Raw genomic sequence first — 23,736 nt, forward strand, 5'->3', positions numbered from 1 at the left:
CCTCCAGTACAGTATACACACACAGCCCATGTACACTGCCTCCAGTACAGTATATATATACACACAGCCCCTGTACACTGCCTCCAGTACAGTATATATATATATATATATATTTATATACACACACACTCCCTGCGCCCTATAGACAGGTCTATAGTCACACACACCGCACCTGTAGTAACCACATGCACGTTGCCCCGTCGCTAGGATACAAGGCAGCCGCACACCACCCCCGCAGCAGCTGCTCAGTCTCCTAGGCCCTGTAGCCAGCACACACTGCCAGGGCTGCAGACACTGGCAGCAGTAACACTTCCGCTCTGAAGACCGCTCTACACCTGAGTGGAATCGGCGGAAGCCGGCATAACTTGTAGCGGGAAGCGGCGGCAGCGCTGTACAGTCACGTGACGAGGCAGGAAAGGGCGGGGCTCCCTGCCCATGCCCATGCTGCTTTTACTGCTTTATTTCTGACGATTGTGTTTGGTGCTCTAGTACTGTGTGGAGGCAACGGGAGGCGAAGTACTGGGGGATCAGTATAGTGGGTGATGCTCTGGAGTCTGCACTGGGGGATCAGTATAGTGGGTGATGCTCTGCACTAAGGGATCAGTATTGTGGGTGATGCTCTGCACTGGGGGATCAGTATAGTGGGTGATGCTCTGCACTGGGGGATCAGTATAGTAGGTGATGCTCTGCACTAAGGGATCAGTATAGTAGGTGATGCTCTGCACTGGGGGATCACTATAGTGGGTCATGCTCTGCACTGGGGGATCAGTATAGTAGGTGATGCTCTGCACTAAGGGATCAGTATAGTAGGTGATGCTCTGCACTGGGGGATCAGTATAGTGGGTGATGCTCTGCACTAGGGGATCAGTATATTGGGTGATGCTCTGCACTGGGGGATCAGTATATTGGGTGATGCTCTGCACTGGGGGATCAGTATAGTGGGTGATGCTCTGCACTGGGGGATCACTATAGTGGGTCATGCTCTGCACTGGGGGATCAGTATAGTGGGTGATGCTCTGCACTAAGGGATCAGTATAGTAGGTGATGCTCTGCACTGGGGGATCAGTATAGTGGGTGATGCTCTGCACTGGGGGATCAGTATAGTGGGTGATGCTCTGCACTGGGGGATCAGTATAGTGGGTGATGCTCTGCACTGGGGGATCAGTATAGTGGGTGATGCTCTGGAGTCTGCACTGGGGGATCAGTATAGTGGGTGATGCTCTGCACTAAGGGATCAGTATTGTGGGTGATGCTCTGCACTGGGGGATCAGTATAGTGGGTGATGCTCTGCACTGGGGGATCAGTATAGTAGGTGATGCTCTGCACTAAGGGATCAGTATAGTAGGTGATGCTCTGCACTGGGGGATCACTATAGTGGGTCATGCTCTGCACTGGGGGATCAGTATAGTGGGTGATGCTCTGCACTAAGGGATCAGTATAGTAGGTGATGCTCTGCACTGGGGGATCAGTATAGTGGGTGATGCTCTGCACTGGGGGATCAGTATAGTGGGTGATGCTCTGCACTGGGGGATCAGTATAGTGGGTGATGCTCTGCACTGGGGGATCAGTATAGTGGGTGATGCTCTGCACTAAGGGATCAGTATAGTGGGTGATGCTCTGCACTGGGGGATCAGTATAGTGGGTGATGCTCTGCACTGGGGGATAAGTATAGTGGGTCATGCTCTGCACTAAGGGATCAGTATAGTAGGTGATGCTCTGCACTGGGGGATCACTATAGTGGGTCATGCTCTGCACTGGGGGATCAGTATAGTAGGTGATGCTCTGCACTGGGGGATCAGTATAGTAGGTGATGCTCTGCACTGGGGGATCAGTATAGTGGGTGATGCTCTGCACTGGGGGATCAGTATAGTGGGTGATGCTCTGCACTGGGGGATCAGTATAGTGGGTGATGCGTTGCACTGGGGGATCAGTATAGTGGGTGATGCTCTGCACTAAGGGATCAGTATAGTAGGTGATGCTCTGCACTAAGGGATCAGTATAGTAGGTGATGCTCTGCACTAGGGGATCAGTATAGTAGGTGATGCTCTGCACTAGGGGATCACTATAGTGGGTCATGCTCTGCACTGGGGGATCAGTATAGTGGGTGATGCTCTGCACTGGGGGATCAGTATAGTGGGTGATGCTCTGCACTGGGGGATCAGTATAGTGGGTGATGCGTTGCACTGGAGGATCAGTATAGTGGGTGATGCGTTGCACTGGGGGATCAGTATAGTGGGTGATGCGTTGCACTGGGGGATCAGTATAGTGGGTGATGCTCTGCACTAGGGGATCAGTATAGTGGGTGATGCTCTGCACTGGGGGATCAGTATAGTAGGTGATGCTCTGCACTAAGGGATCAGTATAGTAGGTGATGCTCTGCACTAGGGGATCACTATAGTGGGTCATGCTCTGCACTGGGGGATCAGTATAGTGGGTGATGCTCTGCACTGGGGGATCAGTATAGTGGGTGATGCGTTGCACTGGGGGATCAGTATAGTGGGTGATGCTCTGCACTAGGGGATCAGTATAGTGGGTGATGCTCTGCACTGGGGGATCAGTATAGTGGGTGATGCTCTGCACTAGGGGATCAGTATAGTGGGTGATGCGTTGCACTGGGGGATCAGTATAGTAGGTGATGCTCTGCACTAGGGGATCAGTATAGTGGGTCATGCTCTGCACTGGGGGATCAGTATAGCGGGTGATGCTCTGCACTAGGGGATCAGTATAGTGGGTGATGCTCTGCACTGGGGGATCAGTATAGTAGGTGATGCTCTGCACTGGGGGATCAGTATAGCGTGTGATGCTCTGCACTGGGGGATCACTATAGTGGGTCATGCTCTGCACTGGGGGATCAGTATAGTGGGTGATGCTCTGCACTGGGGGATCAGTATAGTGGGTGATGCTCTGCACTAGGGGATCAGTATAGTAGGTGATGCTCTGCACTGGGGGATCAGTATAGCGTGTGATGCTCTGCACTGGGGGATCAGTATAGCGTGTGATGCTCTGCACTGGGGGATCACTATAGTGGGTCATGCTCTGCACTGGGGGATCAGTATAGTGGGTGATGCTCTGCACTGGGGGATCAGTATAGTGGGTGATGCTCTGCACTGGGGGATCAGCATAGTGGGTGATGCTCTGCACTGGGGGATCAGTATAGTGGGTCATGCTCTGCACTGGGGGATCAGTATAGTGAGTCATGCTCTGCACTAGGGGATCAGTATAGTGGGTCATGCTCTGCACTGGGGGATCAGTATAGCGGGTGATGCGTTGCACTGGGGGATCAGTATAGTGGGTCATGCTCTGCACTGGGGGATCAGTATAGTGGGTCATGCTCTGCACGGGGGATCAGTATAGTGGGTCATGCTCTGCACTGGGGGATCAGTATAGTGGGTCATGCTCTGCACTGGGGGATCAGTATAGTGAGTCATGCTCTGCACTGGGGATCAGTATAGTGGGTCATGCTCTGCACTGGGGGATCAGTATAGTGGGTGATGCTCTGCACTGGGGGATCAGTATAGCGGGTGATGCTCTGCACTAGGGGATCAGTATAGTGGGTGATGCTCTGCACTGGGGGATCAGTATAGTAGGTGATGCTCTGCACTGGGGGATCAGTATAGTAGGTGATGCTCTGCACTGGAGGATCAGTATAGTGGGTGATGCTCTGCACTGGGGGATCAGTATAGCGGGTGATGCTCTGCACTGGGGGATCAGTATAGTGGGTCATGCTCTGCACTGGGGGATCAGTATAGTGGGTGATGCTCTGCACTGGGGGATCAGTATAGTGGGTGATGCTCTGCACTGGGGGATCAGTATAGTGGGTGATGCTCTGCACTGGGGGATCAGTATAGTGGGTGATGCTCTGCACTAGGGGATCAGTATAGCGGGTGATGCTCTGCACTGGGGGATCAGTATAGCGGGTGATGCTCTGCACTGGAGGATCAGTATAGCGGGTGATGCTCTGCACTGGGGGATCAGTATAGTGGGAGATGCTCTGCACTGGGGGATCAGTATAGTGGGAGATGCTCTACACTGGGGGATCAGTATAGTGGGAGATGCTCTGCACTGGGGGATCAGTATAGTGGGAGATGCTCTGCACTGGGGGATCAGTATAGCAGGTGATGCTCTGCACTGGGGGATCAGTATAGTGGGTCATGCTCTGCACGGGGGATCAGTATAGTGGGTCATGCTCTGCACTGGGGGATCAGTATAGTGAGTCATGCTCTGCACTGGGGATCAGTATAGTGGGTCATGCTCTGCACTGGGGGATCAGTATAGTGGGTCATGCTCTGCACTGGGGGATCAGTATAGCGGGTGATGCTCTGCACTGGGGGATCAGTATAGTGGGTGATGCTCTGCACTAGGGGATCAGTATAGTGGGTGATGCTCTGCACTGGGGGATCAGTATAGTAGGTGATGCTCTGCACTGGGGGATCAGTATAGTAGGTGATGCTCTGCACTGGGGGATCAGTATAGTGGGTGATGCTCTGCACTGGGGGATCAGTATAGTGGGTGATGCTCTGCACTGGGGGATCAGTATAGTGGGTCATGCTCTGCACTGGGGGATCAGTATAGTAGGTGATGCTCTGCACTAAGGGATCAGTATAGTAGGTGATGCTCTGCACTAGGGGATCACTATAGTGGGTCATGCTCTGCACTGGGGGATCAGCATAGTGGGTGATGCTCTGCACTGGGGGATCAGTATAGTGGGTCATGCTCTGCACTGGGGGATCAGTATAGTGAGTCATGCTCTGCACTAGGGGATCAGTATAGTGGGTCATGCTCTGCACTGGGGGATCAGTATAGCAGGTGATGCTCTGCACTGGGGGATCAGTATAGTGGGTCATGCTCTGCACTGGGGGATCAGTATAGTGGGTGATGCTCTGCACTGGGGGATCAGTATAGTGGGTCATGCTCTGCCCTGGGGGATCAGTATAGTGGGTGATGCTCTGCCCTGGGGGATCAGTATAGTGGGTCATGCTCTGCACTGGGGGATCAGTATAGTGGGTGATGCTCTACACTGGGGGATCAGTATAGTGGGGGATTCTCTGCACTGGGGGATCAGTATTGTGAGTGATGCTCTGCACTGGGGGATCAGTATAGTGGGGGATGCTCTGCACTGGGGGATCAGTATAGTGGGAGATGCTCTGCACTGGGGGATCAGTATAGTGGGAGATGCTCTGCACTGGGGGATCAGTATAGTGGGAGATGCTCTGCACTGGGGGATCAGTATAGTGGGAGATGCTCTGCACTGGGGGATCAGTATAGTGGGAGATGCTCTGCACTGGGGGATCAGTATAGTGGGAGATGCTCTGCACTGGGGGATCAGTATAGTAGGTGATGCTCTGCACTGGGGGATCAGTATAGTGGGTGATGCTCTGCACTGGGGGATCAGTATAGTGGGTGATGCTCTGCACTGGGGGATCAGTATAGTGGGGGATTCTCTGCACTGGGGGATCAGTATAGTGGGGGATTCTCTGCACTGGGGGATCAGTATAGTGGGTCATGCTCTGCACTGGGGGATCAGTATAGTGGGTGATGCTCTGCACTAGGGGATCAGTATAGTGGGGGATGCTCTGCACTGGGGGATCAGTATAGTGGGTCATGCTCTGCACTGGGGGATCAGTATAGTGGGTCATGCTCTGCGCTAGGGGATCAGTATAGTGGGGGATGCTCTGCACTGGGGGATCAGTATAGTGGGTGATGCTCTGCACCGGGGGATCAGTATAGTGGGTGATGCTCTGCACTGGGGGATAAGTATAGTGGGTCATTCTCTGCACTGGGGGATCAGTATAGTGGGTGATGCTCTGCACTGGGGGATCAGTATAGCGGGTGATGCTCTGCACTGGGGGATCAGTATAGCGGGTGATGCTCTGCACTGGGGGATCAGTAACAAGGAAGAAAGAACTGGAGCTTACAAAGGCTGTTCGTATAAAATATCAAAAAGCTTTATTGTATAAATTTCTTTTTTTTAAAAAATTGGTTTCAATCATTATAGAAGATATACATATATGGTGCTAATAGAGGACAAGGTGAATTACCACATATAAGTGGGGGAGCAAAGGTGATAAACACCCCAAATAAGGGGATAATTACTAGCAGGGACAAAGGATCATGAGTAGTCATAAATAGCTGGCTAACAAATATGGCGCCTCTGTCCTGACAGAGTGCATGAATATGTATAGCCAAATCGGCATAAGTCCTTTAGACAGGGCAGAGGTTCCAAAAATCAGACTAGTCATAGGAGAGAGATCAAAAATGGCTGGCTAACAGATATGGCGCCTCTGTCCTGACAGGGCACATGAAAATGTATAGCCAAATCGGCATAAGTCCATTAGACAGGGCAGAGGCCACCAAAGACCAGACTAATCATAAGAAAAAGACCCTAAAAATCCCATAACTTACACATAGTCAAAAGGGTGATCACCAGAGCGTCCCACACCAGTGAAAGGAGCCTTCCTACGCGCGTTTCGCACGGATTATGTCTGCTGGCTTCATCAGGGAAGATGTACGGCAATTGCCGTTCAAGGACCTTAAATAGGAAGTCACATGACTTCATTGGGCAGACCAGGACCTAGAAAATGTGTCCCAGCCAATCGGATCCCCGCTGACGCACACGCGCACCGCGCGCCCAGCATCACACGCCCCACAGCCGTCCAATGGAAGAGGGAGCCCGGAGCACAGCAACTCCGTGCTCCAAGGCCACCCCCACCCAACAAGGACGGCCAAGGGGCGGGCAAGGCAGGCGAGCGGCGTGCACGGGGCACGGAGATCAGAGGGCGGGACACAGCTCCCAGCTAGAGCCCGTCAATCAGCCAGTCGGGTTGCCATGACGGCGCGCAAACAACGCGCGGCGAAAGTCCACACCAAGTCCCCGGCAGTCCAGCGAGGGGGGACGAGGCGGGCCCAGGGGTCCACAGCATCCCCCCCCACCCAAAGGGACGCCGGGCAGGCAGTGGGGACAAATCACCGCGCGATGGGAGCGTGCACAGCAACCAGAGGGCGGGACGGGCTAATAGCTGGAAATGGAAAATGTGGACAATAAATAAGTATCCATGCTATCCCATAGATAAGACTGCAATAGTATAGATAACAATGGCATCCGCAACAATACATAAAAACAAAGGAACAGGGGAATTATTATGAGGAAATCTTCTTAAAGTGACAGTACGTCCATATCATAGGGGAATCATATGCGAACAATTTTCCAAAACCGATGTCAGGTCCAAGTCCGACATGCAAACCACAATGGATTATTACTGTGACAAGGTCCTATGAAGGCAAGAGAATTAAATTAGGAACACTGAAAATTAATAATGGGGACAAAAAGAAACCAAATAAAAAATTATAATTAAAAAATACCCTAAATTAAAAAGGAAAGGAATGGTGCAGTACATGACAAGGATTCCTCATAGAAACGGGGCAAAATTTAAAGCCTCATTAAGGCCCTTTGGTGTTACTGTGTCCAAAATGGTGATCCATTTTAGTTCACGTTGGGCCAAACGTTTTTTAACATATACCCCCCTTTTTATCCCACAATGAATCACGTCTATACCCCTGACCATGAAAGATCTAGGGTTGCATCCATGGACCAACTTAAAGTGGCGCGGTATAGTTTTTAATTCTGCCACATTGGTCACTGTGGTTGCCGCCCGAATATCCCTCACATGCTCCCTTACTCTTACTCTTAGTTCCCTTGACGTCATAGCTATATAGATCTTATTACAATCACATGTTGCATAATAGATGACGTTGATGGTAGTACATGAAATATGTTCTTTTATAGGGAAATTTTTCCTCCCATCACTGGCATGAAAAGAGGAGCAACGGGAGACATTCGGGCAGGAAACACAGCGACCACAAGGGAAGCAACCTTTAATGGGTCCGGACGAGCCAAATGGACTACTGGTCACAGGTGGTATATAGTGGCTTTTGACCAAGTAGTCCTTAAGGTTTTTACATCGTCTGGCGGTCATCAAAGGTACAGGGGGCAGACGTGACTTCAAGGTGGGATCCGATTGAAGGATCGGCCAAAATTTGGTTAGGATTTCTCTCATCTCCTGCCATTTGGCATTAAATGTTGAGATGAACCTTATGTTTTCCACAGGCCTGGTTTCACCTCTCCTCCCGTGAAGCAGATCATCCCTAGACACCGATCTTGCTCTCTGATAAGCTTGTTTCAAAGTACGATTCCCATAACCTCTGTTTTTAAACCTCATCCTCAAATCATCTGCCTGTTGTTTAAAAACGTTGTCCTGAGAGCAGAGTCGTCTCACCCTGAGATATTGACCAATTGGGATGGCGCGTACAGTGGAGTTGGTATGGGCAGAGGTGGCATGGAGTAGGGAGTTCACAGACGTCGGTTTTCTGTACACATCCGTCTGTAAAGCCCCAAACTCATCTGCAGTAATTTTAATATCCAAAAACTCAACTCCACTGTCGCTAAAACTATATGTCAATTTGATGTTATAATTATTTGTGTTGAGCTGGTCCATGAAAAGCCTGAGTTGAGAGATGGTACCCTGCCAGATGATCAGTAGATCATCAATGTATCTCACCCACATTGACACCATGGGGGCGGCCCATGCACCTCCGTCAACAAACAAACCCCTCTCCCAGAAACCGAGAAAGAGGTTTGCGTACGAAGGTGCACAGGCCGCGCCCATAGCGGTCCCCCGCCTCTGCAGATAGAATCTATTTTTAAAGACGAAGAAGTTGTGGGTGAGTACATAGTCAAGAAGTTCACGCACCAGCTCACAAATTCGTCCATCCCAATTGCTCATACTCAAAAAGAAACGAGCTGCTCTCAGGCCATCGTCGTGGCTGATACACGTATATAAAGACTCTATATCAGCCACCACCAAGAGGGTCCCTGGGTCCACATGGACCCCATCAAGTCTATTAAGAACCTCGGTCGTATCCCTAACGTAGGATGGAAGGGTCTCCACCAAGGGTTTTAGGTAATAGTCAATAAACTGACAGATGGGACTACATAACCCCTCCATCCCTGAAACGATGGGCCGACCGGGTGGATTGATGGGGTCCTTGTGGACCTTGGGCAACAGGTAAAAAGTTGGAATTTTAGGATATTTTACAAATAACCCATCAAAGACCCTCTTGGTAATAATTCCTTGGTCTAGGGCATCATTGAGGATGAGGTATAATTGGGCAGAGAATGAAATCAAAGGTGAGGAGTCCAATCTACCATATGTCTCTCTATCTCTCAGCTGCCTGTGGGCCTCCCTTTCGTAAGGACTGGGGGATCAGTATAGCGGGTGATGCTCTGCACTGGGGGATCAGTATAGCGGGTGATGCTCTGCACTGGGGGATCAGTATAGCGGGTGATGCTCTGCACTGGGGGATCAGTATAGCGGGTGATGCTCTGCACTAGGGGATCAGTATAGTGGGTGATGCTCTGCACTGGGGGATCAGTATAGTGGGTGATGCTCTGCACTGAGGGATCAGTATAGTGGGGGATTCTCTGCACTGGGGGATCAGTATAGTGGGTCATGCTCTGCACTGGGGGATCAGTATAGTGGGGGATGCTCTGCACTGGGGGATCAGTATAGTGGGTCATGCTCTGCACTGGGGGATCAGTATGGTGGGTCATGCTCTGCACTGGGGGATCAGTATAGTGGGTCATGCTCTGCACTGGGGGATCAGTATAGTGGGTGATGCTCTGCACTGGGGGATCATTATAGTGGGTGATGCTCTGCACTGGGGGATCAGTATAGTGGGGGATTCTCTGCACTGGGGGATCAGTATAGTGGGGGATGCTCTGCACTGGGGGATCAGTATAGTGGGGGATGCTCTGCACTGGGGGATCAGTATAGCGGGTGATGCTCTGCACTGGGGGATCAGTATAGTAGGTGATGCTCTGCACTGGGGGATCAGTATAGTGGGTGATGCTCTGCACTGGGGGATCAGTATAGTAGGTGATGCTCTGCACTGGGGGATCAGTATAGTGGGTGATGCTCTGCACTGGGGGATCAGTATAGTGGGTCATGCTCTGCACTGGGGGATCAGTATGGTGGGTGACGCTGTACACGGGGGATCAGTATAGTAGGTGATGCTCTGCACTGGGGGATCAGTATAGCGGGTGATGCTCTGCACTGGGGGATCAGTATAGTGGGTCATGCTCTGCACTGGGGGATCAGTATAGTGGGTCATGCTCTGCACTGGGGGATCAGTATAGTGGGTGATGCTCTGCACTGGGGGATCAGTATAGCGGGTGATGCTGTGCACTGGGGGAGCAGTATAGTGGGTGATGCTCTGCACTGGGGGATCAGTATAGTGGGTGATGCTCTGCATTAGGGGATCAGTATAGCGGGTGATGCTCTGCACTGGGGGATCAGTATAGCGGGTGATGCTCTGCACTAGGGGATCAGTATAGTGGGTGATGCTCTGCACTGGGGGATCAGTATAGTGGGTGATGCTCTGCACTGAGGGATCAGTATAGTGGGGGATTCTCTGCACTGGGGGATCAGTATAGTGGGTCATGCTCTGCACTGGGGGATCAGTATAGTGGGGGATGCTCTGCACTGGGGGATCAGTATAGTGGGTCATGCTCTGCACTGGGGGATCAGTATGGTGGGTCATGCTCTGCACTGGGGGATCAGTATAGTGGGTCATGCTCTGCACTGGGGGATCAGTATAGTGGGTGATGCTCTGCACTGGGGGATCATTATAGTGGGTGATGCTCTGCACTGGGGGATCAGTATAGTGGGGGATTCTCTGCACTGGGGGATCAGTATAGTGGGGGATGCTCTGCACTGGGGGATCAGTATAGTGGGGGATGCTCTGCACTGGGGGATCAGTATAGCGGGTGATGCTCTGCACTGGGGGATCAGTATAGTAGGTGATGCTCTGCACTGGGGGATCAGTATAGTGGGTGATGCTCTGCACTGGGGGATCAGTATAGTAGGTGATGCTCTGCACTGGGGGATCAGTATAGTGGGTGATGCTCTGCACTGGGGGATCAGTATAGTGGGTCATGCTCTGCACTGGGGGATCAGTATGGTGGGTGACGCTGTACACGGGGGATCAGTATAGTAGGTGATGCTCTGCACTGGGGGATCAGTATAGCGGGTGATGCTCTGCACTGGGGGATCAGTATAGTGGGTCATGCTCTGCACTGGGGGATCAGTATAGTGGGTCATGCTCTGCACTGGGGGATCAGTATAGTGGGTGATGCTCTGCACTGGGGGATCAGTATAGCGGGTGATGCTGTGCACTGGGGGAGCAGTATAGTGGGTGATGCTCTGCACTGGGGGATCAGTATAGTGGGTGATGCTCTGCATTAGGGGATCAGTATAGTGGGTGATGCTCTGCACTGGGGGATCAGTATAGTGGGTGATGCTCTGCACTGGGGGATCAGTATAGTGGGTGATGCTCTGCACTGGGGGATCAGTATAGTGGGTGATGCTCTGCACTGGGGGATCAGTATAGTGGGTCATGCTCTGCACTGGGGGATCAGTACAGCGGGTGATGCTCTGCACTGGGGGATCAGTATAGTGGGTCATGCTCTGCACTGGGGGATCAGTATAGTAGGTGATGCTCTGCACTGGGGGATCAGTATAGCGGGTGATGCTCTGCACTGGGGGATCAGTATAGCGGGTGATGCTCTGCAGTGGGGGATCAGTATAGTGGGTGATGCTCTGCACTGGGGGATCAGTATAGTGGGTCATGCTCTGCACTGGGGGATCAGTATAGTGAGTCATGCTCTGCACTGGGGGATCAGTATAGTGGGTCATGCTCTGCACTGGGTGATCAGTATAGTGGGTCATGCTCTGCACTGGGGGATCAGTATAGTGGGTCATGCTCTGCACTGGGGGATCAGTATAGTGGGTCATGCTCTGCACTGGGGGATCAGTATAGTGGGTCATGCTCTGCACTGGGGGATCATTATAGTAGGTGATGCTCTGCACTGGGGGATCAGTATAGTGGGTGATGCTCTGCACTGGGGGATCTGTATAGTGAGTCATGCTCTGCACTGGGGGATCAGTATAGTGGGTCATGCTCTGCACTGGGGGATCATTATAGTAGGTGATGCTCTGCACTGGAGGATCAGTATAGTAGGTGATGCTCTGCACTGGGGTATCAGTATAGTGGGTGATGCGCTGCACTGGGGGATCAGTATAGTGGGTCAAGCTCTGCACTGGGGGATCAGTATAGTGGGTGATGCTCTGCACTGGGGGATCAGTATAGTGGGTCATGCTCTGCACTAGGGGATCAGTATAGTGGGTCATGCTCTGCAATGGGGGATCAGTATAGTGGGTGATGCTCTGCACTGGGGGATCAGTATAGTAGGTCATGCTCTGCACTGGGGGATCAGTATAGTGGGTGATGCTCTGCACTGGGGGATCAGTATAGTGGGTGATGCGTTGCACTGGGGGATCAGTATAGTTGGTGATGCTCTGCACTGGGGGATCAGTATAGCGGGTGATGCTCTGCACTGGGGGATCAGTATAGCGGGTGATGCTCTGCACTGGGGGATCAGTATAGCGGGTGATGCTCTACACTGGGAGATCAGTATAGTGGGTCATGCTCTGCACTGGGGGATCAGTATAGTGGGTCATGCTCTGCACTGGGGGATCAGTATAGCGTTTGATGCTCTGCATTGGGGGATTAGTATAGTGGGTCATGCTCTGCACTGGGGGATCAGTATAGTGGGTGATGCTCTGCACTGGGGGATCAGTATAGTGGGTCATGCTCTGCACTGGGGGATCAGTATAGTGGGTGATGCTCTGCACTAGGGGATCAGTATAGTGGGTCATGCTCTGCACTGGGGGATCAGTATAGCGGGTGATGCTCTGCACTGGGGGATCAGTATAGCGGATGATGCTCTGCACTGGGGGATCAGTATAGCGGGTGATGCTCTGCACTAGGGGATCAGTATAGTGGGTGATGCTCTGCACTGGGGGATCAGTATAGTGGGTGACGCTGTACACGGGGGATCAGTATAGTAGGTGATGCTCTGCACTAGGGGATCAGTATAGTAGGTAATGCTCTGCACTAGGGGATCACTATAGTGGGTCATGCTCTGCACTGGGGGATCACTATAGTGGGTCATGCTCTGCACTGGGGGATCAGTATAGTTGGTCATGCTCTGCACTGGGGGATCAGTATAGTGAGTCATGCTCTGCACGGGGGATCAGTATAGTGGGTGATGCTCTGCACTGGGGGATCAGTATAGTGGGTGATGCTCTGCACTGGGGGATCAGTATAGCGGGTGATGCTCTGCACTAGGGGATCAGTATAGTGGGTGATGCTCTGCACTGGGGGATCAGTATAGTAGGTGATGCTCTGCACTGGGGGATCAGTATAGTGGGTGATGCTCTGCACTGGGGGATCAGTATAGTGGGTGATGCTCTGCACTGGGGGATCAGTATAGCGGGTGATGCTCTGCACTGGGGGATCAGTATAGCGGGTGATGCTCTGCACTGGGGGATCAGTATAGTGGGTGACGCTGTACACGGGGGATCAGTATAGTGGGTGATGCTCTGCACTGGGGGATCAGTATAGTGGGTGATGCTCTGCACTGGGGGATCAGTATAGTGGGTCATGCTCTGCACTGGGGGATCAGTATAGCGGGTGATGCTCTGCACTGGGGGATCAGTATAGTGGGTCATGCTCTGCACTGGGGGATCAATATAGTAGGTGATGCTCTGCACTGGGGGATCAGTATAGCGGGTGATGCTCTGCACTGGGGGATCAGTATAGCGGGTGATGCTCTGCACTGGGGGATCAGTATAGTGGGTCATGCTCTGCACTGGGGGATCAGTATAGTGGGTGATGCTCTGCACTGGGGGGATCAGTATAGTGGGTGATGCTCTGCACTAGGGGATCAGTATAGTGGGTGATGCTCTGCACTGGGGGATCAGTATAGTGGGTGATGCTCTGCACTGGGGGATCAGTATAGTGGGTGATGGTCTGCACTGGGGGATCAGTATAGCGGGTGATACTCTGCACTAGGGGATCAGTATAGTGGTTGGTGCTCTGCACTGGGGGATCAGTATAGTGGGTCATGCTCTGCACTGGGGGATCAGTATAGTGGGTCATGCTCTGCACTGGGGGATCAGTATAGTGGGTCATGCTCTGCACTGGGGGATCAGTATAGTGGGTCATGCTCTGCACTGGGGGATCATTATAGTAGGTGATGCTCTGCACTGGAGGATCAGTATAGTAGGTGATGCTCTGCACTGGGGTATCAGTATAGTGGGTCATGCTCTGCACTGGGGGATCAGTATAGTGGGTGATGCTCTGCACTGGGGGATCAGTATAGTAGGTGATGCTCTGCACTGGGGGATCAGTATAGCGGGTGATGCGTTGCACTGGGGGATCAGTATAGTGGGTGATGCTCTGCACTGGGGGATCAGTATAGCGGGTGATGCTCTGCACTGGGGGATCAGTATAGCGGGTGATGCTCTGCACTGGGGGATCAGTATAGCGGGTGATGCTCTGCACTGGGGGATCAGTATAGCGGGTGATGCTCTGCACTAGGGGATCAGTATAGTGGGTGATGCTCTGCACTGGGGGATCAGTATAGTGGGTGATGCTCTGCACTGAGGGATCAGTATAGTGGGGGATTCTCTGCACTGGGGGATCAGTATAGTGGGTCATGCTCTGCACTGGGGGATCAGTATAGTGGGGGATGCTCTGCACTGGGGGATCAGTATAGTGGGTCATGCTCTGCACTGGGGGATCAGTATGGTGGGTCATGCTCTGCACTGGGGGATCAGTATAGTGGGTCATGCTCTGCACTGGGGGATCAGTATAGTGGGTGATGCTCTGCACTGGGGGATCATTATAGTGGGTGATGCTCTGCACTGGGGGATCAGTATAGTGGGGGATTCTCTGCACTGGGGGATCAGTATAGTGGGGGATGCTCTGCACTGGGGGATCAGTATAGTGGGTGATGCTCTGCACTGGGGGATCTGTATAGTGAGTCATGCTCTGCACTGGGGGATCAGTATAGTGGGTCATGCTCTGCACTGGGGGATCATTATAGTAGGTGATGCTCTGCACTGGAGGATCAGTATAGTAGGTGATGCTCTGCACTGGGGTATCAGTATAGTGGGTGATGCGCTGCACTGGGGGATCAGTATAGTGGGTCAAGCTCTGCACTGGGGGATCAGTATAGTGGGTGATGCTCTGCACTGGGGGATCAGTATAGTGGGTCATGCTCTGCACTAGGGGATCAGTATAGTGGGTCATGCTCTGCAATGGGGGATCAGTATAGTGGGTGATGCTCTGCACTGGGGGATCAGTATAGTAGGTCATGCTCTGCACTGGGGGATCAGTATAGTGGGTGATGCTCTGCACTGGGGGATCAGTATAGTGGGTGATGCGTTGCACTGGGGGATCAGTATAGTTGGTGATGCTCTGCACTGGGGGATCAGTATAGTGGGTCATGCTCTGCACTGGGGGATCAGTATAGCAGGTGATGCTCTGCACTAGGGGATCAGTATAGCGGGTGATGCTCTGCACTGGGGGATCAGTATAGTGGGTCATGCTCTGCACTGGGGGATCAGTATAGTGAGTGATGCTCTGCATTAGGGGATCAGTATAGTGGGTGATGCGCTGCACTAGGGGATCAGTATAGCGGGTGATGCTCTGCACTGGGGGATCAGTATAGTGGGTGACGCTGTACACGGGGGATCAGTATAGTAGGTGATGCTCTGCACTAGGGGATCAGTATAGTAGGTGATGCTCTGCACTAGGGGATCAGTATAGTGGGTGATGCTCTGCACTGGGGGATCAGTATAGTGGGTCATGCTCTGCACTGGGGGATCAGTATAGTGGGTGATGCTCTGCACTGGGGGATCAGTATAGTGGGTGATGCTCTGCACTGGGGGATCAGTATAGTGGGTGATGCTCTGCACTGGGGGATCAGTATAGTGGGTGATGCTCTGCACTGGGGGATCAGTATAGTGGGGGATTCTCTACACTGGGGGATCAGTATAGTGGGGGATGCTCTGCACTGGGGGATCAGTATAGTGGGTCATGCTCTGCACTGGGGGATCAGTATAGTGGGTCATGCTCTGCACTGGGGGAGCAGTATAGTGGGTGATGCTCTGCACTAGGGGAGCAGTATAGTGGGTCATGCTCTGCACTAGGGGATCAGTATAGTGGGGGATGCTCTGCACTGGGGGATCAGTATAGTGGGTGATGTTCTGCACTGGGGGATCAGTATAGTGGGTGATGCTCTGCACTGGGGGATCAGTATAGTGGGTCATGCTCTGCACTGGGGGATCAGTATAGTGGGTAATGCTCTGCACTAGGGGATCAGTATAGTGGGTCATGCTCTGCACTGGGGGATCAGTATAGTGGGTCATGCTCTGCACTGGGGGATCAGTATAGTAGGTGATGCGCTGCACTGGGGGATCAGTATAGTAGGTGATGCTCTGCACTGGGGGATCAGTATAGTGGGTCATGCTCTGCACTGGGGGATCAGTATAGTAGGTGATGCTCTGCACTGGGGGATCAGTATAGTGGGTCATGCTCTGCACTGGGGGATCAGTATAGTGGGTGATGCTCTGCACTGGGGGATCAGTATAGTGGGAGATGCTCTGCACTGGGGGATCAGTATAGTGGGTGATGTTCTGCACTGGGGGATCAGTATAGTGGGTGATGCTCTGCACTGGGGGATCAGTATAGTGGGTCATGCTCTGCACTGGGGGATCAGTATAGTGGGTAATGCTCTGCACTAGGGGATCAGTATAGTGGGTCATGCTCTGCACTGGGGGATCAGTATAGTGGGTCATGCTCTGCACTGGGGGATCAGTATAGTAGGTGATGCTCTGCACTGGGGGATCAGTATAGTAGGTGATGCTCTGCACTGGGGGATCAGTATAGTGGGTCATGCTCTGCACTGGGGGATCAGTATAGTAGGTGATGCTCTGCACTGGGGGATCAGTATAGTGGGTCATGCTCTGCACTGGGGGATCAGTATAGTGGGTGATGCTCTGCACTGGGGGATCAGTATAGTGGGTGATGCTCTGCACTGGGGGATCAGTATAGTGGGTGATGCTCTGCACTGGGGGATCAGTATAGTGGGTGATGCTCTGCACTGGGGGATCAGTATAGTGGGTGATGCTCTGCCCTGGGGGATCAGTATAGTGGGTGACGCTGTACACGGGGGATCAGTATAGTAGGTGATGCTCTGCACTAGGGGATCAGTATAGTAGGTGATGCTCTGCACTGGGGGATCAGTATAGTGAGTCATGCTCTGCACTGGGGGATCAGTATAGTTGGTCATGCTCAGCACTGGGGGATCAGTATAGTGAGTCATGCTCTGCACGGGGGATCAGTATAGTGGGTCATGCTCTGCACTTGGGGATCAGTATAGCGGGTGATGCTCTGCACTAGGGGATCAGTATAGTAGGTGATGCTCTGCACTGGGGGATCAGTATAGTGGGTGATGCTCTGCACTGGGGGATCAGTATAGCGGGTGATGCTCTGCACTGGGGGATCAGTATAGTAGGTGATGCTCTGCACTGGGGGATCAGTATAGTGGGTGATGCTCTGCACTGGGGGATCAGTATAGCGGGTGATGCTCTGCACTGGGGGATCAGTATAGTGGGTGATGCTCTGCACTGGGGGATCAGTATAGCGGGTGATGCTCTGCACTGGGGGATCAGTATAGCGGGTGATGCTCTGCACTGGGGGATCAGTATAGCGGGTGATGCTCTGCACTGGGGGATCAGTATAGTGGGTGATGCTCTGCACTGGGGGATCAGTATAGTGGGTCATGCTCTGCACTGGGGGATCAGTATAGCGGGTGATGCTCTGCACTGGGGGATCAGTATAGTGGGTGATGCTCTGCACTGGGGGATCAGTATAGTGGGTCATGCTCTGCACTGGGGATCAGTATAGTGGGTCATGCTCTGCACTGGGGGATCAGTATAGTGGGTAATGCTCTGCACTAGGGGATCAGTATAGTAGGTGATGCTCTGCACTGTGGGATCAGTATAGTGGGTGATGCTCTGCACTGGGGGATCAGTATAGTGGGTGATGCTCTGCACTGGGGGATCAGTATAGTGGGTGATGCTCTGCACTGGGGGATCAGTATAGTGGGTGATGCTCTGCACTGGGGGATCAGTATAGTGGGTGATGCTCTGCACTGGGGGATCAGTATAGTGGGTGATGCTCTGCACTGGGGGATCAGTATAGTGGGTGATGCTCTGCACTCGGGGATCAGTATAGTGGGTGACGCTGTACACGGGGGATCAGTATAGTGGGTGATGCTCTGCACTGGGGGATCAGTATAGTGGGTGATGCTCTGCACTGGGGGATCAGTATAGTGGGTGATGCTCTGCACTGGGGGATCAGTATAGTGGGTGATGCTCTGCCCTGGGGGATCAGTATAGTGGGTGACGCTGTACACGGGGGATCAGTATAGTAGGTGATGCTCTGCACTAGGGGATCAGTATAGTAGGTGATGCTCTGCACTGGGGGATCAGTATAGTGAGTCATGCTCTGCACTGGGGGATCAGTATAGTTGGTCATGCTCAGCACTGGGGGATCAGTATAGTGAGTCATGCTCTGCACGGGGGATCAGTATAGTGGGTCATGCTCTGCACTGGGGGATCAGTATAGCGGGTGATGCTCTGCACTAGGGGATCAGTATAGTGGGTGATGCTCTGCACTGGGGGATCAGTATAGTAGGTGATGCTCTGCACTGGGGGATCAGTATAGTAGGTGATGCTCTGCACTGGGGGATCAGTATAGTGGGTGATGCTCTGCACTTGGGGATCAGTATAGCGGGTGATGCTCTGCACTGGGGGATCAGTATAGCGGGTGATGCTCTGCACTGGGGGATCAGTATAGTGGGTGATGCTCTGCACTGGGGGATCAGTATAGTGGGTCATGCTCTGCACTGGGGGATCAGTATAGCGGGTGATGCTCTGCACTGGGGGATCAGTATAGTGGGTGATGCTCTGCACTGGGGGATCAGTATAGTGGGTCATGCTCTGCACTGGGGATCAGTATAGTGGGTCATGCTCTGCACTGGGGGATCAGTATAGTGGGTAATGCTCTGCACTAGGGGATCAGTATAGTAGGTGATGCTCTGCACTGTGGGATCAGTATAGTGGGTGATGCTCTGCACTAGGGGATCAGTATAGCGGGTGATGCTCTGCACTGGGGGATCAGTATAGTGGGTCATGCTCTGCACTGGGGGATCAGTATAGTGGGTCATGCTCTGCACTGGGGGATCAGTATAGTGGGTCATGCTCTGCACTGGGGGATCAGTATAGTGCGTGATGCTCTGCACTGGGGGATCAGTATAGTGGGTCATGCTCTGCACTGGGGGATCAGTATAGTGGGTCATGCTCTGCACTGGGGGATCAGTATAGCGGCTGATGCTCTGCACTGGGGGAGCAGTATAGTGGGTGGTGCTCTGCACTGGGGGATCAGTATAGTGGGTGATGCTCTGCACTGGGGGATCAGTATAGTAGGTCATGCTCTGCACTTGGGGATCAGTATAGTAGGTGATGCTCTGCACTGGGGGATCAGTATAGTGGGTGATGCTCTGCACTGGGGGATCAGTATAGCGGGTGATGCTTTGCACTGGGGGAGCAGTATAGTGGATGATGCTCTGCACTAGGGGATCAGTATAGTGGGTGATGCTCTGCACTGGGGGATCAGTATAGTGAGTCATGCTCTGCACTAGGGGATCAGTATAGCGGGTGATGCTCTGCACTGGGGGATCAGTATAGTGGGTCATGCTCTGCACTGGGGGATCAGTATAGTGGGTCATGCTCTGCACTGGGGGATCAGTATAGTGGGTCATGCTCTGCACTGGGGGATCAGTATAGTGGGTCATGCTCTGCGCTGGGGGATCAGTATAGCGGGTGATGCTCTGCACTGGGGGAGCAGTATAGTGGGTGATGCTCTGCACTAGGGAATCAGTATAGTGGGTCATGCTCTGCACTGGGGGATCAGTATAGTGGGTGATGCTCTGCACTAGGGGATCAGTATAGTGGGTGATGCTCTGCACTGGGGGATCAGTATAGTGGGTGACGCTGTACACGGGGGTTCAGTATAGTAGGTGATGCTCTGCACTAGGGGATCAGTATAGTAGGTGATGCTCTGCATGCACTAGGGGATCACTATAGTGGGTCATGCTCTGCACTGGGGGATCAGTATAGTGGGTCATGCTCTGCATTGGGGGATCAGTATAGTTGGTCATGCTCTGCACTGGGGGATCAGTATAGTGAGTCATGCTCTGCACGGGGGATCAGTATAGCGGGTGATGCTCTGCACTAAGGGATCAGTATAGCAGGTGATGCTCTGCACTAGGGGATCACTATAGTGGGTCATGCTCTGCACTGGGGGATCAGTATAGTGGGTGATGCTCTGCACTGGGGGATCAGTATAGCGGGTGATGCTTTGCACTGGGGGAGCAGTATAGTGGATGATGCTCTGCACTAGGGGATCAGTATAGTGGGTGATGCTCTGCACTGGGGGATCAGTATAGTGAGTCATGCACTGCACTAGGGGATCAGTATAGTGGGTCATGCTCTGCACTGGGGGATCAGTATAGTGGGTCATGCTCTGCACTGGGGGATCAGTATAGTGGGTCATGCTCTGCACTGGGGGATCAGTATAGTGGGTCATGCTCTGCACTGGGGGATCAGTATAGTGGGTGATGCTCTGCACTGGGGGATCAGTATAGTAGGTGATGCTCTGCACTGGGGGATCAGTATAGTGGGTCATGCTCTGCGCTGGGGGATCAGTATAGCGGGTGATGCTCTGCACTGGGGGAGCAGTATAGTGGGTGATGCTCTGCACTAGGGGATCAGTATAGTGGGTCATGCTCTGCACTGGGGGATCAGTATAGTGGGTGATGCTCTGCACTAGGGGATCAGTATAGTGGGTGATGCTCTGCACTGGGGGATCAGTATAGTGGGTGACGCTGTACACGGGGGTTCAGTATAGTAGGTGATGCTCTGCACTAGGGGATCAGTATAGTAGGTGATGCTCTGCATGCACTAGGGGATCACTATAGTGGGTCATGCTCTGCACTGGGGGATCAGTATAGTGGGTCATGCTCTGCATTGGGGGATCAGTATAGTTGGTCATGCTCTGCACTGGGGGATCAGTATAGTGAGTCATGCTCTGCACGGGGGATCAGTATAGCGGGTGATGCTCTGCACTAAGGGATCAGTATAGCAGGTGATGCTCTGCACTAGGGGATCAGTATAGTGGGTCATGCTCTGCACTGGGGGATCAGTATAGCGGGTGATGCTCTGCACTAGGGGATCAGTATAGTGGGTCATGCTCTGCACTGGGGGATCAGTATAGCGGGTGATGCTCTGCACTAGCGGATCAGTATAGTGGGTGATGCTCTGCACTGGGGGATCAGTATAGTAGGTGATGCTCTGCACTCGGGGATCAGTATAGTGGGTGATGCTCTGCACTGGGGGATCAGTATAGCGGGTGATGCTCTGCACTGGGGGATCAGTATAGTGGGTGGTGCTCTGCACTGGGGGATCAGTATAGTGGGTGATGCTCTGCACTGGCACTGGGGGATCAGTATAGTGGGTCATGCTCTGCACTGGGGGATCAGTATAGTGGGTCATGCTCTGCACTGGGGGATCAGTATAGTGGGTCATGCTCTGCACTGGGGGATCAGTATAGTGGGTCATGCTCTGCACTGGGGGATCAGTATAGTGGGTCATGCTCTGCACTGGGGGATCATTATAGTAGGTGATGCTCTGCACTGGAGGATCAGTATAGTAGGTGATGCTCTGCACTGGGGTATCAGTATAGTAGGTGATACGCTGCACTGGGGGATCAGTATAGTGGGTCATGCTCTGCACTAGGGGATCAGTATAGTGGGTCATGCTCTGCACTGGGGGATCAGTATAGTGGGTGATGCTCTGCACTGGGGGATCAGTATAGTGGGTGATGCGTTGCACTGGGGAATCAGTATAGTGGGTCATGCTCTGCACTGGGGGATCAGTATAGCGGGTCATGCTCTGCACTAGGGGATCAGTATAGTGGGTCATGCTCTGCACTGGGGGATCAGTATAGTGGGTGATGCTCTGCACTGGGGGATCAGTATAGTGGGTGATGCGTTGCACTGGGGGATCAGTATAGTGGGTCATGCTCTGCACTGGGGGATCAGTATAGCGGGTGATGCTCTGCACTAGGGGATCAGTATAGTGGGTCATGCTCTGCACTGGGGGATCAGTATAGCGGGTGATGCTCTGCACTGGGGGATCATTATATTAGGTGATGCTCTGCACTGGGGGATCAGTATAGTAGGTGATGCTCTGCACTCGGGGATCAGTATAGTGGGTGATGCTCTGCACTGGGGGATCATTATAGTAGGTGATGCTCTGCACTCGGGGATCAGTATAGTGGGTGATGCTCTGCACTGGGGGATCAGTATAGCGGGTGATGCTCTGTACTGGGGGATCAGTATAGCGGGTGATGCTCTGCACTGGGGGATCAGTATAGCGGATGATGCTCTGCACTAGGTGATCAGTGTAGTGGGTGGTGCTCTGCACTGGGGGATCAGTATAGTGGGTCATGCTCTGCACTGGGGGATCAGTATAGTGGGTCATGCTCTGCACTGGGGGATCAGTATAGTGAGTCATGCTCTGCACTGGGGGATCAGTATAGTGGGTCATGCTCTGCACTGGGGGATCATTATAGTAGGTGATGCTCTGCACTGGAGGATCAGTATAGTGGGTGATGCGCTGCACTGGAGGATCAGTATAGTGAGTGATGCTCTGCATTAGGGGATCAGTATAGTGGGTGATGCTCTGCACTGGGGTATCAGTATAGTGGGTGATGCGCTGCACTGGAGGATCAGTATAGTGAGTGATGCTCTGCATTAGGGGATCAGTATAGTGGGTGATGCTCTGCACTGGGGGATCAGTATAGTGGGTGACGCTGTACACGGGGGGATCAGTATAGTAGGTGATGCTCTGCACTGGGGGATCAGTATAGCGGGTGATGCTCTGCACTGGGGGATCAGTATAGTGGGTGATGCTCTGCACTGGGGGATCAGTATAGTGGGTGACGCTGTACATGGGGGATCAGTATAGAAGGTGATGCTCTGCACTAGGGGATCAGTATAGTAGGTGATGCTCTGCACTAGGGGATCAGTATAGTGGGCCATGCTCTGCACTGGGGGATCAGTATAGTGGGTGATGCTCTGCACTGGGGGATCAGTATAGTGGGTCATGCTCTGCACTGGGGGATCAGCATAGTGGGTGACGCTGTACACGGGGGATCAGTATAATGGGTGATGCTCTGCACTGGGGGATCAGCATAGTGGGTGATGCTCTGCACCTGGGGATCAGTATAGTGGGTGATGCTCTGCACTGGGGGATCAGTATAGTGGGTGATGCTCTGCACTAGGGGATCAGTATAGTGGGTCATGCTCTGCACTGGGGGATCAGTATAGTGGGTGATGCTCTGCACTAGGGGATCAGTATAGTGGGTGATGCTCTGCACTAGGGGATCAGTATAGTGGGTCATGCTCTGCACTGGGGGATCAGTATAGTGGGTGACGCTGTACACGGGGGATCAGTATAGTGGGTCATGCTCTACACTAGGGGATCAGTATAGTGTGTCATGCTCTGCACTGGGGGATCAGTATAGTGGGTCATGCTCTGCACTGGGGGATCAGTATAGTGGGTCATGCTCTGCACTGGGGGATCAGTATAGTGGGTCATGCTCTGCACTGGGGGATGAGTATAGTGAGTCATGCTCTGCGCT

The sequence above is a fragment of the Anomaloglossus baeobatrachus genome, chromosome 2 (genome assembly GCF_048569485.1).
Source record: "Anomaloglossus baeobatrachus isolate aAnoBae1 chromosome 2, aAnoBae1.hap1, whole genome shotgun sequence".
Taxonomy (NCBI): Eukaryota; Metazoa; Chordata; class Amphibia; order Anura; family Aromobatidae; genus Anomaloglossus; species Anomaloglossus baeobatrachus.